At 38.0% G+C, this 20,029-nt stretch overlaps 1 protein-coding gene across 1 annotated transcript in view; it reads left to right on the forward strand.

The window, feature by feature from the left end:
* Nucleotides 1-20,029, forward strand: part of PPP1R12B (protein phosphatase 1 regulatory subunit 12B) — a 245,413-nt gene that overhangs the window by 180,445 nt on the left and 44,939 nt on the right.

Consider the following 20,029-nt stretch of genomic DNA (forward strand, 5'->3'; position numbering starts at 1 on the left):
GAAATAGAAGGTGCAAGTTCTAAATCAGTAGAGAAAAGAGAAAAGATAGGTAATATTTTAAATGCTTTCACTCCATTCAATAGAGGGCAGGAAAGAAGATAAAAAGAAGCAAAGGAAAAACATGGAAATAGGAAATACAAAATAAAATGTGTAAGTAATCATAATATAAATTAATCTACAAAGCCAGAGAGATACTCAGATTATCCTTCCATATGCTGTTTTCAGAGTAACACTGAAAGATAAAAAATAAAAGTATAGGAAAAATGTTCTCTTGGTTACCAATTGAAAGCTGGCAACATGCATATCATTTGAAACATGAACATGTTTTTGCTTAAAAACATCAAATGACAGAAATATATGTCTTACTTATAAATAGGGAACAATCCACGAAGATGATATAAAATGACTGTAGATACTGAAAATATACTCTCAAAATATATAAAACAAAACTGGCAGAATTACCAATAAATGGCATATCCACAGTCAGTGTTGCAGATTTTAACACACCTCTCTTAGACACCAATATATCAAACAGACAAAAATACTCAAGAACATAAAGGATTTGAACAACATAATTCACCAGCTTAATGTAACAGATATATAGCACATGTAGGGCATGTGTATTGTGACCATGCTAAATGAAAAAATCAACACTCATTCATTCAACAAATACTTATTTGTCCAATATTTGCCAGATATTGTTCGAGGCTCTTGGAATCCTTTAGTCAACAATATAGACAAAGATCCTGACCTTCTGAAGTGTACATTCTAGCAGGGAGTAAGATGAAAAGGCAGACCATAAACAACAAACATAATAAAGTATATAATATGTTAGACACTGATGCAGTTTGGAAAAAAAAAAAAACTAGAAAGGAGAATTGAATAAAGAGGATTGGGTGGAGAAAGTACAGGTTGTAATATAAACAGTGGGTCTGAGTAAATCTTATTGACAGGTTGAGATTTGAAGAAGCTGAAGGAGTTAGCCACAAAGATATCTGAAGGAAGAATATTTCTTCAGATGTACTGTAGTGAGGTCCTCTAGCAAGAGGGTACAGCTAGAGCAAAGGCCATATGGTGGGAAAGTACTGGCACATGAAAGCAATGACAGGTGAGAGTAGCAGGAAAGAGAATTAGATCATCTGAATGTAGAACATCATAGGCCTTTGTCATTTACTATGCACAAAATGAGGAGCCATTGCAGGATTTTGAGTAAAGGAGTGATGTGATCTGACTTAAGTTTTAAAAGAATAATTCAAGCTGCTGTGTTGAGATTAGACTTCAGACAGAGGTAGCAGCTGAGCAGCTATTACAGTAATCCAGGCAAGAAATGATGATAGGGGCTTGGATCACATGGCAGCAATAGAGTTGTTGAAAATTGGTAAGATTCTGGATATATTTGAAGGTAGAGCCAACATTTCCTGGAAGGGCTTGTGGGATGTGACAGACAGAGGGAGGGATTTTAGATGATTCCAGGATTTTCTACCTAAGCAACTGATAGGATAGAGTTACCATCAATTGGCATGGGGAGGCTAAAATGAAGCAGGTTGGGGAGGAAAACCAGGAAGCCAGTCTTATTTATTTATGTAATTTTTTTATTTCCATAGGTTTTTGGGGAACAGGTAATCTTTGGTTATATGAATAAGTTCTTTAGTGTGATTTCTGAGATTTTGGTGCCCCCATCATCCAAGCAGTGTACACTGTACCTAATGTGTAGTCTTTTATCCCTTACCCCCCTCCCACCCTTTCCCCTGAGCCCCCAAAGTCCATTGTATCATTCTTAACACCTTTGCATCCTCATAGCTTAGCTCCCTCTTATAAGTGAGAACATACGATGTTTGGTTTTCAGTTCCTGAGTTACTTCACTTAGAATAATGGTCTCCAGTTCCATCCAAGTCACTGCAAATGCCATTATTTCATTCCTTTTTATGGTTGAGTAGTATTCCATGGTGTATATATATACCACAGTTTTCTTTATCCACTCATTGATTGATGGGCATTTGGGCTGGTTCCAAATTTTTGCAATTGCAGATTGTGCTGCTGTAAAATGCATGTGCAAGTATTTTTTTCATATAATGACTTCTTAGGAATCCAATTTTATTTTTTATTTTTTTGGACAGAGTCTCACTCTGTCACCCAGGTTGGAGTACAGTGGTGCCATCTTGGCTCACTGCAACCTCTGCCTCCTGGGTTCAAGCGATTCTTCTGTCTCAGCCTCCCGAGTAGCTGGGATTACAGGTGCCTGCCACCACACCCAGCTAATTTTTGTATTTTTAGTAGAGTTGGGGTTTCACGGTGTTAACCAGACTGGTCTAGAACTCCTGACCTCAAGTGATCCGCCCACCTTGGCCTCCCAAAGTGCTGGGATTCTGGTGTGAGCCACTGCACCCGGCCAGAATCCAATTTTAGGTATGTTGGTTTGAGACACCTATTAGATTTCCAACTGGAAATTTTGGCAGTTTGGTTATACAGATCTGCCAAAATGCTGTGGAGTATTTAGATGATATTTAAAGCAATGAGACTGTATCAGATAACAGAAAGAAAATATAGAAAAGGAAAGAGGGCCCAAGAAGTATCTGGTGTCCTTTCCAGTGTGAGTGAAAAAAAAAAAGTATCAGGAAAGAGGTAGTTGTCAACAGTGTTAAATGTTGCTGATAGCGTCATGTAAGATGAAGACTAAGAACTGACCATCGATTTTGATAACATTATGACCTTGATAAGAGTGGTTTTGTTGGAATAGTGAGACAGAAAGCCTGACTGAAGTAATTTTAAGCCACATTGAGAAGAGAGGAATTGGAAACATTGAGAAAAGTTATTTTTTTTTAAAGATAAGTTTTTCAGGAAGGGGAGTTGGCAAGGAAATGGAGTGACAGCTTTTGGGGAGATAGAGTTAAGAAAAGGGTGTTTTTTGTTTTGAGACGGAGTCTTGCTCTGTTGCCCAGGCTGGAGTAGTGCAGTGGCGCAATCTTGGCTCACTGCAGCCTCCGCCTCCCAGGTTCAAGTGATTCTCCTGCCTCAGTCTCCTGAGTAGCTGGAATTACAGGTGCCTGCCACCACACCTGGCTAATTTTTTGTAGTTTTAGGAGAGACAGGCTTTCGCCATGTTGACCAGGCTTATCTCAAACTCCTGCCCTCGGGTAATCCTCCCACCTCGGCCTTCCAGAGTGCTGGGATCACAGGGGTGAGCTACTGCACCGTGCCAGTAAAGGGTGTTTTTTAAGCTACATGTTTGCTCCTGAGAATGATCCCGATGGAGAACAACAGCAACAACAAAAAGATGATGTAGGAGGAAGAATGGAGAGCTGCTGTAATGAGGTCCTTGAGTAGGGTCTAGAGTACAAGTTGAAGGATTTGACTTCAAATAGAAGGCTTGTTAGGTTCATCAATGGTAACAAGTGAGAAGATGGTAAATGGTGGTTAAATGTGGTGATAGTCTGTGGAAGTTCTTTTCTGATTGCTTCAATTTTCTTAGTGAAATAGAAAGCAAGACCAGCAGCCAAGAAAGAACATGAGGAAGGAAGTGCTAGGTGTTTGAGTTAAAAGGGAAAGGGGTGAAGTATTTATCTAGGAAAGTAAATGGAGTAGGGAAGTATCTCTGTGTGCATTAGAGTCCACTAAAGGTTCAAAGTAATGAATTTAAATTGAGACCAATGAGCATGGTGGTTTTTTTTTTTTCAGCCACATTTAGTTGCACAGGTGCAGGTGTGGAGTAGGCAGAAAATTGGATTTAAACAAGGTTGTAGTTTTGCCAAGCACTATGAAGGGAGAGAGGGGTGAGTGATGATAATAATGATAAATCGTGGAATGTAAGCACGATAAAGAGTAGAGTGAAGGAGCATCAAGTGCATGAGAGACAGTGGAGATTCCATGAGGTTGAATGATAGTTCAGGGTCACCCTAGTAGAAAGAATAAGCTGGAAAGATAGGATGTGGAGATACAGAATTGAGATTATGGAGGGGTTATAGTTTTTTTGTAATGGCAACAAAAAGTTAGCTGGAGAAGAAAAGAACACTTCTGAAAAGTATAAACTTCCTTGTAGATACTGCATGGGTAAGGAGGTAATTATAATGAGAAGTACAAAATATTTAGAGCTAAACAACAATGAGATTACTTCACATTAGATCTTGTAAAGTAGCTAAAGAGAGAAAGCTATAACCTTAAATACATGTTTAAGGTTAAAAATTTAGAATAAGTGAAAATAAATGAGCTAAGCTTTAAACTCAAGAAGTTGAAAACAGAGTAAGCCCAAATTAAGTAGAAGGAATGAAATAAAGATAAAAGCAGAAATTAATGAACAGAAAACAGAATAGCAGTAGAAATAGTGTTAATACCAGAAGCTGATTCTTTGAAAAGATATAAAATTCAATAAACCTTTTTATTTTACAATGTCCACCTTGACTGCAGTGTTCTAGGACTCAAAGGCATCTTATATGCTAGTCTGGGGCCTGGGATGCAAACAAAAACAGATCAGAGGCAGTTATTTTGGCAACAACAGGGAGAGGGAAAAGTCTTCAAGGTCCCTTAAAGCAACACGTACAACAATTGAGCTGCATACATAACCCAGGATTCTACTTTTTCCAGCCACTGTGCACTAAGCCCCATTAGGGAGGGTAAAATGCAGTAAACCTTTGGCAAGCTGAACTAGAGAAAAACTATAGGTGTAAACAAATAGTATTTGGAAGAGAAATAGGGATAAAGTTAAGATAAACGTATTTAAAATATAAGATTATTTTGAGCAACTTTATGACAATAAGCTTGAAAACTTAATTTAAGTGGACACTCTTCTGGGAAAATATAAAATATCAAAATGACTTAGGAAGAAATGGCAAAACAAAGAAGTCCAGTAACCTTTAAAGAAATTTAATCATACTTCACCACCATTTCCCCAACCTCCTGCCAAAGACACCAAGCCTAGAGTAATTTGGGGGATGAATTTCATCAAACTGTCAACGAGTATAATAATACTTGTCTTACATAAACTGCTTCAGAGAATAAAAAGAAGGAAGCCAAAATCTAGATTGTTTTGCCTCCAACTTGTTTAGTAACAACAAAAGAGGCTAAGAACTGAGGCAAAGAAAACCAAAATAAAGTCTGAATACTTCCCACAAACAGCATTAGAAAAATACATTTGATAATACCCAGGTGGTACAAGTTTTAAGGACTGGACCTTTGACTTTGTGCTCATCCTTCTGTGTGGATCGGCTTTGCTCTTTGATTCCAGTTATTTTAGTTCCAGTTGTAATGATGGGTTTTGGACACACTCAGTCTGTATTATGACCAACAGCATATATTTCTAAGATAGCTAGGTCACTAATAGTCTGTGGCATGGAAAAATTTTTGTTTTAATATGGTGCTAACTAAGCATACAGAGGTTGACTCTGTAACTTTAACTCCAGCAACACACTGTTATCACCACCCAAACTGACCAGCCTAGTTAGTAACATCATATGTGGTACCATGCAAACTACTTAGAACCATGCCTGGGACACTCAGCTGTTAGCTCTTACATGCCCTTTGTGCTCAAAGAGAACAATTTGTGGTTGTTGTATGACAGTCAACTCAGTCATCATGGAGCTTAGTTGTTTACTGTATTGCATGCTAAGCAGTAGACTCTAGGAATCTAATTAATTTGATTCTCACATTGGTCCTGTTTGCCACAAACATTGCCATGCCTCATGAACCTCACAAGTTGTGTTTCTTAGAACAGTGCATATGTAGTTCTTATACTTTGCAACAGTGTTTGCCTCAGCATAATTGTGTTTATGTGGAATTGCATTGGCATTGAAATGTGAGAATGACAGAGTTGACAGGACTATTAATGTGTGTACCCTGGGAATTATTTCCCTCATCCCCATAGCTGGCTGAAGAAACTTTATTTCTCAGTTATAATATAGGGACTGAAAGGTTTTTTTGTTTTTTTTTTTTGTTTGTTTGTTTGTTTTTTGTTTTACATGTATGTACAGACTGTTTTTTACCTACAGTGAGCAAAAATAATCTGGACAAAAAAAAAATGCTCTCCCTGTTTTTTCTTTCAAACGTATATATATATTTGAAATCTTAGGCATGGGGAAAAACTTTTATGTCATCTTCAGAGCTACAGCCATATTTTTTAGCTAGAACCAAATCTTAAATCTCTCCTGACAGAACCCTAATGAAGGGGACAAAGTGATATCCAGTGGAAATGTGAAAGGCATAAAAAGGAAAAGTTCAATATCTGGAGGATTCAGATGACACAAAAGAAAATAAGTTGAGGATAAAGGAAATGAGAGGATAAACCTAGTAGTACAATGACATCTTTCATCTTCAACTATTTTAAAGTATTTTTCCCTGAAAACATGAAGATAAAGTGTGTATAGAAGACACATAGACAACTGATAAATAAATAAACATTTACACTGTATATGTCAGAAGTATCTGCAAAGCAAAAATGGTGCATGTCAGTTCATTGTTGACCAGGAAGAGTCTTTTGTATACTCTTCCAGGATCTATGTTATTTAAAAAAAGAAGAAGAAGAAGTTAGATGTTAAGTTTGGGAGTATTTTTAGTAAACCCAGATGAACAGAGCAGCTTTTATTTCTGGATCAACTGCAAATTCACAACTCTGAAGACTAATTGAAATGTTTAAAGTTCTAGATGAATCATACATAGATTGCTTTTCTTAGGGCCTTTTCCTTAAAACTCTTGCAGTTAACTAAAAATGGGAAATAATTATTTTCTTAACACCTGATGGACCATTCACCCTCATTTATAGGCTTTAAAGAAAACTAACAAAATGTTTTTTAAAATCAAGTTGATGACAATTTAAAAACTTACATAGAATTTCTGAACCTTCTTTAAGTTATAGGTTATATTTTCAAGAAACTGATCGTTATGAAACATGTGAGCTTAAATTTAAGTATGTTGCTACCAGGCAGTAATATGTTTTGCCTGGCATACAGATTATAAGCACAACTTAACTATCATAGATACCTTTGAGAACTAAATGGATTTATTTATTTTAAAAGTTATTCTAAAATTAATTCCATACCTTTCTCCTCCGTACCTTTCTCCTTAAGTTTTTAAAACACCTTTCTTGACATAAAATTTCTGTATGACTACACATATTTAAATTGTAATATCTGATTAATTTGAGGAAACTATCTCCCCAATTCTCCCTAACTCTTAACTGTACTAAATATTTATAGTCTTAACAAAAATTTCAGATAAATCATATGCTTTAAAGCTACTTATTCAGTGTTTAACTGACACTATATAGAACCCTTTTGCTACTTTTAAGCTAATCAAAAATATATAATATACCCTGTTACTGCTTCTAATCAGTTCAAGCATTTTTTTTTTTTTCTCATCAAGGTGCTGTGAGCATTTGGCAGGGTAATTCTTCACTATGTGGGTCTGTTTCCAGAATAGCAAGCATTCAGCATCCCTGAGCCTGGCATTTGAAACGCCAATAGCACTCTCCAAAATCATTGTGCCAATCAGTGTCCCCACATATTTTCAAAAGCTCTTGTGGTAAGTGTTGCCCCTTCCCCTCCCTGTGACAAACCTCTGCCCCTTATACCTTTACTGATGTTTCTAGCCTATACGGCCTACAAAAAAAGTGTGAAGGGGGAAAAGCTATGTTGTTCACATTAAAAAGAGATAGGTTTTCATTTCTGCTTTTGTAAGCCATTGCTAAAATTAAATTTAATTGCAAAATATTAAACTCATGAACCAATTCTAGGACAGGTTTGCAGAATGATTTTCTTAAAGGACCTTTATAATCTCTTACTCTTAAATGAGTTTCTGAGACTTAAACATTCATGACACAAGGGCATGATTATTTAAATATATGGGAACAAGATTGGGAACATTTTGTCGGCTAGTAAAGTTATTGTGAGCTCCATGCTGTGCAACTTGTAGATCTTGTCTTGCTTTGCCCCTGTTGCTGCCTTGTACTCCAAAATAGCACCATCTCTTCCCCCTACTCCTAGCAACCCACTAGAGTATGCATAAGCCGTTAGTGGATATATTTTGTTGGTCTGATTTTTAGTTTTTTTTGCTTGTTCACAAAGTGTCAAAGGCCTTTTATTACACTGAAAGAATTGCGTGACTTCTCTGTATTCTGCATTTCCTTACAAGTGGAATGAAGGCTGACTCTTTAAAGTCATTTGAGATGATTACCATCACAAAAGGAGAAGTGATGGTAAGTGATTCATTTTGTGGTAAAGTCCCTAATATGTCTCCCTCACTCAGGAGCATCTGTGCAGGAGTCAACATTAAATGTGAGTTATCATTATTGATCTTTTCCATCACCCCCAAAAGGGGAGGATTTTCACATCACATAAATTAAAACAGGATTGAGATGGAAAAATCAAAAGAGAAGAAGTGACAAAGAACCTCCTATTTCCTTTAGAACTTATTTCCTGCCCCCAAGTAACATTTGTGGCCCTTCTAAGTACCCAGTAATAAAACATCACTATAAAAGCGTAGAATAGTAAATGAAGCTGTTATGAATTCTAGACTATCTTCTGACTTGGCTGTATGCTATTGATGGTCTCCTTTAAAAACAATTTGTTTGTTTAGTATGAGATCAAAAATTATCTATATAAAATATATGGAAGAATAGGGCTTGATATTAATTTTAACAGTATGGAGATCTTTGTAGTGATACAAATTTTGAGATTTCCTATAATCTCTTTGAAGACACGAATCATGTCTTAACAGAACTTTGTATATCCCTATCCCTAATAGTACCTTGCATAGAATAAGAACTTAATAGTTGTTAGTTGATGGAAGAAAAGTATCAGTTGAAAATGAAAATATTTTCTTTGAATCTTATATTCATAAACGGACTGAAAATGCCCTGTTCCAAAAGGAGGAGCAGAGAACTTAAACTGTACTTCTTAACTGGTAATACTTGACTCATCACCTTCTTACCTAGATCTGAACTAAAATACTGTGTGTTGTACCGACTCAGACGTTTATAAACTAACCTACCAAAAAATTGATTGGAGGAAGAGGCAGAGACATTTTTGAAAGACTAGGTAATGTCCACCTAACTATTGATATCCTTTGGGCCTTGAAGGACCTTGTGGTTTTGTTACCAGAAAAGGAGTTCGACCTGGACCCCAAGAAAGAGTTCTTAGATCTCACGCAAGAAAGAATTCAGGGCAAGTCCCTAGAGTAAAGTGAAAGCAACTTTATTTAGAAAGTGAAGGAATAAAAGAATGACTGCTCCATAGACAGAGCAGCCCCAAGGGCTGCTGGTTTTATGGTTACTTCTTGATTACATGCTAAACAAGGGATGGATTATTCATGAGTTTTCCAGGAAAGAGGTGGTCAATTTCCAGAACTGAGGGTTCCTCCCCTTTTTAGACCATATAGGGTAACTTCTTGATGTTGCCATGACATTTGTAAACTGTCTTGTCACTGGTGGGAGTGTCTCTTAGCATGCTGATGTATTATAATTAGTGTATAATGAGTCATGAGGACAACCAGAGGTCATTCTCGTCACCATCTTAGTTTTGGTGGGTTTTGGCTGGCTTCTTTATCGCAACCCGTTTTATCAGCAAGGTCTTTGTGACCTGTATCTTGTGCCAACCTCCTATCTCATCCTGTGACTGAGAATGCCTTAACCTCTTGGGAATGCAGCCGAGTAAGTGTCAACCTTATTTACCCAGCCCCTATTCAAGATGGAGTGCCTCTGGTTCAAACACCTTTGACAAAAACATACCTATACCTTAGTCTACTATGTGTAATGCATTCCAGCATTTGCTATTCTGTTTATTCACTTTTTATTGATGTGGTTGTGGCCACTAAATTGATTCATAACCTAACAATGAGTCTCATTGTACCTTTAGCCCAAGTGACTACCTGCTTCCGTTAGCAAACCCAATTCCTTGGTGAACATATAATCTTAGAGTCCTCTGTAATGAGAGACTATCTTTCAAAAGTTGTCAGGAATTAAAAAAGAAAGTCACTTCCTTATGCCCCTTTCTCACTGTAGTGAGATGAAAAAACTCTGTTTTTTTTAAACACTATTAAACTTACAGAAATATTTCAAGAATAGATTAAAGAATTGCTGTATACCCTTTATGTAGAGATCACATTCACTTTTTTTTTTTTTTTTTTTTTTAGATGGGGTTTTTCTCTTGTTTTCCAGGCTGGAGTGCAATGGCGCGATCTCGGCTCACCACAACCTCTGCCTCCCAGGTTCAAGCGATTCTCCTGCCTCAGCCTCCTGAGTAGCTGGGATTATAGGCATGCGCCACCACGCCTGGCTAATTTTGTATTTTTAGTAGAGATGAGGTTTCTCTATGTTGGTCAGGCTGGTCTTGATCTCCCGACCTCAGGTGATCTGCCCACCTCGGCCTCCCAAAGTGCTGGGATTACAGGCGTGGCACATTCACATTTTTACCAGTTGTCCTAATAAAGTCCATTGGAGCAGAAAGATCCAATCCAGGATCACTATTTATACCCAATTTTTGTGTATCTCTAGTTAGACTTTCCTCGACTTATATGACCTTGTTTGTTTTGTTTTGTTTTGTTTTGTTTTATGTTGCCCAGGCTGAAGTGCAGTAGTGTAATCTTAGTTCACTGCGTCCTCTGCCTCTTGTACTCAGAGGATCCTCCCACCTCAGCATCTTGAGTAGCTGGGACTACAGGTGGGCGCCACCTTGCCTTGCTAATTTTGGGTGTTTTGTTTTGTTTGTTTGTTTGATAGAGACGGGGTTTTGTGACATTGCCCAGGCTAATCTTGAACCCCTGGGCTCAAGAGATTTGCTCACCTTAGCCTCCCAAAGTGCTGAGATTACAGGCATGAACCATCACGGCTGGCCGACCTTGATATTTTTGAAGATAGCAGGCCAGTCATATATGTCCCTCAGTTTAGGTTTATCCAATGTTTTCTCATGATTAGACCCAGTTTATGCATTTTTGGCCACAATGTCATAGAAGTGATACTGTACTCTTCTCATTTCATGCTATCAGTTTGTCATGTTACTAGTGGTCTTGTCTTTGATCGCTGAATTGAGATGACATCTGCCAGGTTTCTCCATGGTAAAGTTAGTTTTTCCCCCTTTGTGATTAGTAAATGTTGTGTGATGTGATACTTTGAGATTATGTAAACTCCAGTTTCTCCTCTACTTTTACCTACTACTTTGAACATCATTAATACTTCTTTCTTGGATTGATTTTACAGTCATGGTTGCAAATGGTAATTTTTCTGACTTTATTACTCCTTCTACATTTATTAGTAGGCATTCTATTGTAAGCAAGAACCTGTTCTCCTCCCATTTATTTATATCAATGTCTACTCATGGGTTCCTAGTCAGTGGGTTATAATTCGTTGCTATCATTATTCATTTTGATGCTCTTATTATCCCAGGTTTGGCTTTTTAATCAGGCTTCTGTGTCCTTATGTCATATCATTTAAGTGTTGTTTGAGAACTTTCTCACCTTCTAGCGCAAGATATCAGGCTCATTTTGTTTCCTTGCCCCAGCTCTGGAATTAGCCATTTCTCCAGGGAGCCCTGTTCCTCTTAGTAGAAAGTGGCATTTAGAAACAATAATCTGGGCACTAGGCATGCTAAATGCTGCTGGAGTGTTGCTCTTCCCAGGCCCCTTTCAGTGGACAGAGCTAGGAAAGACGTACGTATGGATGCATTTGCTTACTATACACGTACGTTTAAATCTTTATTTCTTTATCTATCTGTATTGAAAATCATGAGTTCATACCAATACCTTCAATTCCTACATATCAACACAGGGTTCTTTCTAGCTTTCCCTTTTTTTTTTTTTTTTTTGTATTTATGCCTGCCTTCTCCAACAATGAGAAACTTAGTTGCCATTTTCAATATGTTTACTTATTTGCTCAATCCCTTGTGTAAAGCCAATCCTCTAACTAAACCCAAGTAGACCAGGCTGCTGCCTCACCACTGTACCCTCCTCTTGTTACCAGGGCTTTGCCTTCTAAGAAGTAAGGAAAGTTAGGAAAAGGGAAGGAGGAAAATAGGTAGAGATAAGTTTTTTCTTAAAGCATTTGAAAAGGAGATTCTGATATCTTTTTCAGTAACCTTTTACATAATCACAAGGAAAATAAGTGCATAGAATATAAAAACTGATATTTAAGCTCTTTGCTTCAGGTTTTCATTTAGATTCTTACATATATTTTATACATGCATGTGCTTGTTAACCAAGCATTTTTTTGTGATAACGACCATGTATTGAACATGACCACATGCTAGGCACTGTGATGGATGATTGTGTGTGTGTATATCCTAAACCATATAACAATTCTGGCCGGGCGCGGTGGCTCAAGCCTGTAATCCCAGCACTTTGGGAGGCCAAGACGGGCGGATCACGAGGTCAGGAGATCGATACCATCCTGGCTAACACTGTGAAACCCCGTCTCTACTAAAAAATACAAAAAAACTAGCCGGGCGAGGTGGCGGGCGCCTGTAGTCCCAGCTACTCGGGAGGCTGAGGCAGGAGAATGGCGTGAACCCGGGAGGCGGAGCTTGCAGTGAGCTGAGATCCGGCCACTGCACTCCAGCCCCGGCGACAGAGTGAGACTCCGTCTCAAAAAAAAAAAAACAAAAAAAAAACCAATTCTGTAAATAAGCATCCTTATCACTATTTTGGGTGATGAACCAAAGAAGATTCAATGAGGCTGAAGAACTTGATCATACCAGTCAGTTAAGCAGGGGTTAGGATTTCAACCTAGGATATCTGACCTCAAATCCATACCCTTCCCAAACCATGTGTACAGCACCGTGCTATATTGCTAGCATTGGAAATCATCACTGGGTAGCATTTTATCCAACATCACCCTTAAACCATGCCATCTAGGATTTTCAATTTAAAAGTAAAAGAGGAAAAGTAGAAATTACTCAACCGGTTCATTAATTTCTTCCTTTACTAACTTTTGGGAGAATTGAATCAATGAGAGTCAATGATTAGATTCACATCATGAGGCATTTTATTGGCTTATTCACACATTAGATATGTACCATCTTAAAAACAAACATATGCAGTTCTTCTGTTTGATAGTTCTTATATTTTTTGGAAACTCTGTTGAGCTGACTACCTGGGGCTCTTAATTCAGTTATAATAACACCCTAAAGTTTATAGACCTTTTTCCTCCCTCTTTTTTACCTATAAGAAATAAAATAAATGAACTCAACATCCTATCCTGCTTATCTGGAATGAGTTATTTTCTAAACAAGTGGCTGTTTACAAAGCTCATCCTGTAGAAGTCTGTGGTCAAGAATATTTCTATTCAGTTCTTGTTTTCACAGGGGAATTAATGTCTTTTCAGTCAGAAAGGAACAATAAATGCTTGTTGGCTGTGTTGAAAAAAAATTAAATCTACAAAAAGACAAATGAAGAAAAAAAGAGCTTACATTCAGCTTTCTGGAGAATTTATCTATGTTCCTCTGTATATGTGATGTGTTCCTGCAAGTATCTCAAATACCCAGAATTTTACTGAAGGATTTGAATTGGTAAATCTTTTCAGATCTGTTTTTACTTTACTTTAATCAACCAAAGTTTATTCTTCAGGCAGTTGTGTTTTGCTCCCCTTTTATTGGCTGTGTGCCTTTGGCCAAGACACTTAACCTTTCAGAACTTCATTTTCTTCATCTATAAGATAGTAATATAGTAACAAGTCCCTTAACGACAGGGATACATTCTGAGAAATGAGTTGTTAGGCAATTTCATCCCTGAGCAAACATCAAAGAGTGAATTTAACACAAACCTAGATGGTACAGCCTACTACACACCTCGGCTATTTGGTAGAGCCTATTGCTCCTAGGCTACAAACCTGTACAGCATGTTACTATGTTGAATACTGTAGAGCTGGAACATGATAAGTATTTGTGTGTCTAAACAGAGAAAAAGTATTATAAAAATACTGTGTAAAAGATTAAAAATGATATACCTGTATAGGGCACTTACCATGAATGCACCTTACAGGACTAGAAGTTGCTTTGGGTGAGTCAGTGAGCAAGTGGTGAGTGAAGGCCTAGGGCATTACTGTGCACAACTATAGACTATTAACACTGTACACTTAGGTTATACTAAAGTTATAAAAAAGTTTTTTCTTTCTTCAATGATAAATAACCTTAGCTTACTATACTTTTTTAACTTTATACATTTTTAAAATTTGTTAACGTTTTGACCCTTTTGCAGTAATACTTAGCTTAAAACACAAACACATTATACAGGTGTACAAAAATATTTCTTTATATTCTTAATCTATAAGCTTTTATCTGTTTTTTTCTTTTAACTTTAAAACTTTCTTGTTAAAAACTAAGACACACACATGTTAACTTAGGCCTACGCAGGGTTAGAATCATCAGTATCACTGTCTTTCACTTCCATATCTTATCCCATTGGAAAGTCTTCAGGCGTGGAGCTGTCACTTCCTATCATAACAATGCCTTCTTCAGAATATCTCCTGAAGAACCTGCCTAAGGCAGTTTTACAGTTAACTTTTATATATATAAGTAGAAGGAGAAGTACACTCCAAAATAATGATTAAAAATATAGTATAGTAAATACTGGGTGATAAGAATTTTTCAGTTCCATTATAGTCTTATGCAGCCACCATTGTATATGTGGTTTGTTGACGGAAACATCAGTTATGTGGGGCATGACTGTATAGTGGTATACTTTTCAGTGTGGTTGAGAGGATCAGGTGAGATAATGTATGTTAAAACACTTCATAAAATATAAAAGAGTTTGTTATTGTTACTACTTTCTAGAAGTGGACGTAAGATAGAAGTAAAAAAAAGACAGAGAGGCCAGTTTGGAGTAAAAGAGGTTTACATCCCTCTCTAATTGCCAGTGAGTGTGAAATCACTGTATGAACCTTACAGAAACAGGTCAGGAAACTGTGTCTGATCAAGTTGTTCTTGCCATGTCTTTAAGGAATGATGTAAACCGGTGAGTTTCATTCAACATAACAAAAAAGTGTCACTAACCTTTCCCTAGCCAGTCATGCTATCTCAAGCATGGGAATGTTAGTATTTAGGTTTACAACAGTATTTCTTTAAGTGAAAAGATCTAATGGAGACTCACCTTATCTGATGAGATTAGCCATATAAGCTATATCCTTAATATACATCATATAAGATCTGAATTCCCAAGATAATTGGCCCTTTTTTTTTTTTTTTTTTTTTTTTGAGACAGAGTTTTGTTCTTGTTGCCCAGGCTGGAGTGCAATGGCACGATCTCGGCTCACTGCAACCTCTGCCTCAATGTTTCAAGCAATTCTCCTGCCTCAGCCTCCCGAGTAGCTGGGACTACAGGTGCCCCCCATGACACCTGGCTAATTTTTTGTATTTTTAGTAGAGATAGGGTTTCACCATGCTGGTCAGGCTGGTCTCGAAATCCTGACCTCATGTGATCCACCCACCTCAGCCTCCCAAAATGCTGGGATTATAGGCGTGAGCCACTGCGCCTGGCAACAGTTGGCCTTTGAGACATAATGTATTCTGGTTTATGATAGAATTGATCAGTCTCCTTAAGGAAGACTGAATAATTTCCAGGACCCCTAATAAAGGGGTTCTGATTCATTCCCAATCTAAAAGAATGAGTTTGTAAAACTCTTTTCAACCTATATTCCTCAGACCAACTTCCAAGTAGCTGATCACTTACCTTGATTTAATTTCACAAAATTGATCATAGGAATAAAGAAGTTGTCAAAGCAATTAGAGGGAAAAGAATAGCATGTTGAGAAAGTTTGAAGTAAAAAGTATAAATTTCATGTGAAAGAAGGGAAAGCAGAATAGAGTTTCCAAGAGTCCAGAGAAAAGAGAGTTGTTACTTTGGGGATAAACCTGTTGGCTTAGAAAGCATTTGGCCTAGAAATTTTGGTTAGTGTAGTAGTGGTAACAACAGAGTGCAAAAGATTAAATTTTAGATGTTTCTTCCAGGTCAAATCCAAAAATCCTTCAACACTATGCAAATAAATTCCTCTCTTTTTAATTTCATTTTCCTGTACTTCTGAGTCCTGTAGTCTTGCAATTGCACTACTGTCTGTTTTCTCTCTTCATTTCTGACCCTTCTTTCTTTTCCCTCACCTTTATACCCCTTTCCATTGTCATTTTCCCTGATTGTGGCATCTTAGGAAACTCTGGTAAGCTTTATACTTATAGATCCAGCCAGTAAGTTCTGTAATGGACAGAGAACTTTCTTTGCAGTGAGCCAGAGCTTCAGTTTGCTTCCTCATGGTGCAACAGGAATGGCATCTCATTAAAATGGAACATTAAAGGCCTGGAGGTGCTTTGACTAATTTTTCTGTCTGAGCGTTGTTACTTAAGAGATCTAGAAGTTGAAAAATCCCCCTTCTCATAGTATTCAGAGCAATCAGTCTTAGAGACTTCTGCATTCTCTGAGGCAGGGCACACTGGAAGGCTGGTGAGGTTTGCCCCTCAGCATGCCCCCAAAGAGCCTCCCTTTATTCCTAGAAGCTAGCAGGCTTTCTTTTCCTCCTACAAGTGGCAACCCGAATTCTGAGTTGAAAGTGAATCTTTGCCCTTGGCTCCTCTCCAGCATTCCTCACTGAGCGAATAGGGATTTGGAATGTCAGAAAATAGAAGAGGGGAGGGGAAAAGATGTGTGTATGACTGTGAGTGTTTATATGTAAAAGCAGCTTCGTCTGGGAGGACTTAGGGAAATTTGACTTCCTCAGACTGCTTCCTTCTTATAAACTCTTGGTTCCTTATTTATCATTTTTTTGTTTTTGTTTTTTAAGTTGTTTGACCTGATTTTATCATAGTAGTTCCAAATGCCTTACAGTCCAGTGGAGTCAAGCTAAGGAAAGACAGCATGATTTTCCACAGGATTTGTATTTCTTCCCTCTGGATAAAGTGATAGTAGTTGTTCCCAGACTTGCTGCCGGCAGGATCCAAGGTCGTCTTTCCTCTGGGATTTAATCTGGTGTCATCAGGAACCTAGACTCAGGTTTTATTGGAGAGCAAGCCTCAATAAGAAGTGTCCTTTGAGGAGAATCAAGGACTCAATCTAGACATAAAAGGTGTTGCTCAGCACAATACCCTCTACGGTAAGCTACCAGTCCTGAGAACCTGTGGTCAAAACTGAATTGAAAATATTGATGGAACTCAGACTCTGTGTAACTGGGGACTGGTTCAGAGCTCAAGACTATAATTTACAGGGCTGCTTTTATCCTTTATTTAGTTCTATCCAAAGTCCTTTTGCATCAACTCAAAAGGAGAGATTCTGTGAGGGTAACCTACAGGGGAAATTTCCCAGCTTTGTGTGAAGAATCCAGTGGTTGAGTGTCTATCTGCATCCTGAGGAACCATGTCCTCTTTATATACCCGAAGTAAAGACTTCACTCGGAATAGGAAATCTCAGTCTGATTCTCCCCCAGCATCTCCCTCCCCGACTGCCAAGACGCTCCGAGTAAGCAGCATTTTTTATTTACATATATTCATAGATGGGTCAAAGGTAGAGGATGTGTGTGTGTGTGTGTGTGTGTGTGTGTGTGTGTGTATATATATATAAAACTTGGGGCGTTAGGTCTAGAGCAAAGGGATTTCAGAGCATATGGGAATCGGTACAGGAAAAAAGAAAAATTCCAAGTAAAGACCCTGTAAGCTTCTCTGCAAGAGGTTATGGTTCGTAATACTTAATACAGTCTTAAGTAAAAGCAGACTTAAATATGTCAGGCTACAGTTTCTGCCTTTTAGCTTTTAACTATCAGTTGTAAACTGCTTAACAGTAAGATTTTACAGTCCTTATTACTTTATCTTATGAGGCTTTTCTTAATTTCTACGGCTATTTTAGTCACTGCCTTTCTTGTGTTTTATGGATCGATACTATGTTTCAAGAGAAAAACCTCCGAAATGGCCACAAAACTATATACATTAAACTTCAGTTGTGAAAGTTCCGTGTGTATATTTGTGTATGCATGTATATATGTGAGGTAGAGTATGCCTTTGCCTATTTTGTATGTCTGTCTGTGAGAAAGAGCAAAATGAGCAAGGAGTTATAGCCACTTGGAACTTTACTCCTTAATCACCAAGTGCCTTCAGGAAATTTCTTGCTTAAAAGCCCGAGAACTAACTGTTGGCCATTGACAACCACTTCTATGGAGGTGTTTGTGATGTTCTAGGTAGAGCCATTTGAGACTTTTCTCCATTTTCTCTAATGAATGTCTCAATGAAGTGATTTACATATGGGCATTTGCATCTAATTTAGTGTCTTCCCCTGTGGGAAGCTGACAAAAGCAAGAACTGCTACCAATAGCAAGTGATGAGAAGTTCTGATGGGCATATTAGGTAGCAGGCAATATAACAGTTACTTTTTCAGGAACTAGATTGTGCTTTGCTGTATATACAGAGTAAGAAGAAGGATGGCCATAGCTTCCTTACTTAGGGAGCTACAGGGAGAAAATTTGCAAGAGGCCTGGATAGACTAGTGTGGGGTTTTTTGTTTGTTTGTTTGTTTTGTTTTTCAATTATTTTGTATCTATTTTCAATGTCTTTCTTACCAGTATAAATTACCATGTAGTAGAATTTATAATTCTGTTGGTCTAAGACCTCAGCTAAGGATGAGGATACCAAAGAATATTGTTACGAAGTTATTTTATTCACAAGTTTTTGTGAGAGCACCAAGAGGGGCTCCAATATATATGTTACTGTCATCGAGTTCCAGGAGTGTCTCTTCAACATGTAGACTGGTACCTTTTTTCCCCAAGGAGCCACAGAATGCTTTCACCCCACTAGCTATTGGGTATTCTTTGGTGGCTACCAATCGAGGTCCACAAAACTGGACACCTTACTTCAGTTAGTGTTTATCTTTGTCCCCTTCCCTCATATACTCAGTAGTACCTTTAGTTGTAAAGAGCCCCTTATTAATGTCTCTTCACCACTATAACCATAGCTCCCAGAGCAATGTGGTGAGCAACCAACAATTACCTGTTTGGTGACCTTCCCCCATTTCCCCTTTCTGTTTTTCCTTTGCTTTCTTAGAGTTAGGTACTGCTTTCGTCTTGTCTCACTTCTAACAGCTGCTATCCAGCCTCCCTACCCTTGTTTCACAACCCCTCATCGGTGCCTTTTAGACAGAGGTCACAGTGGGAGAAAATCTGAATTATAGGAAACTAAAACATAGATGGCTTAATAAGAGACTGCTTCCCAATTTTAGTGGTCACTGGATGTGGATTCCTACAATAGCATCAACTTACTCTAACCAACTTCCAGTGTCCAAATGACTTGAGACTATGTTAAAGAGAATGTTGATTTTCATATACCACTCATGTTCCATTACGTTGCTTATGTCTTTAACGTCAGAGTGAAAGATATGCAAGACTCATTTGGTGGCTGCTGACACTAAGGACTGGTTATAAAATGAAGAGTTCATCTCTTAAGATCTTCCTAGCGTAGTTCATTTTCTCTCATGTCCAACTAATTAGGGTACTCTTTAAAAAGTGGTTTTGATTGTTCTTTAACAACTAGTTTTGTGATGGTGTTCTTGTGCTCATATGCCTTTTGATACCTGGTTGTAACTGGCTGATCCTCAGCCACCCTGAAAGGTGGGTATTGCTATCCCTATTTAACATATGAGGAAACTGAGATACACAGAAGAGAAGTGGCTTGCCCAGCATTGCTCAACTAGTAAGCAGCAGAGCCTTGATTAAGCACCACGCTCTGTGACTCTAAAACCCCGTATTCCCAGCAACATTGGAGTACATCTCAAATATATTTGAAGGTCAAGTTTAAGAACATGCTAGGGCAAATATGACAGTTAAAAGCTTACGTAGCTGTGGGAGTCCAAAATTTATCCTTGATGGAGACACAGGAAACCGAAATTGCAGGAAGGAGGAAAGCTGTATTTATAGGCCAAGGGAGGGAATTGACAGGCCATAACTGAATCTCCTGTGCCTGGTTCTCAAATCCCAGTCATACTCTCTGGGACCATGGAGCCCTTAGAGCCTGAGACCTTGTGGGCTTCAGGGTCTTCATATTTCTCTTTAAAGTGGAAATGCTTGAGTCTTTACAGTAAAGATACTGGGGAGTTTCTG

This window comes from Rhinopithecus bieti, unplaced genomic scaffold, assembly GCF_001698545.2.
Source record: "Rhinopithecus bieti isolate Rb0 unplaced genomic scaffold, ASM169854v2 scaffold_24392, whole genome shotgun sequence".
In the NCBI taxonomy this organism is placed as follows: Eukaryota; Metazoa; Chordata; class Mammalia; order Primates; family Cercopithecidae; genus Rhinopithecus; species Rhinopithecus bieti.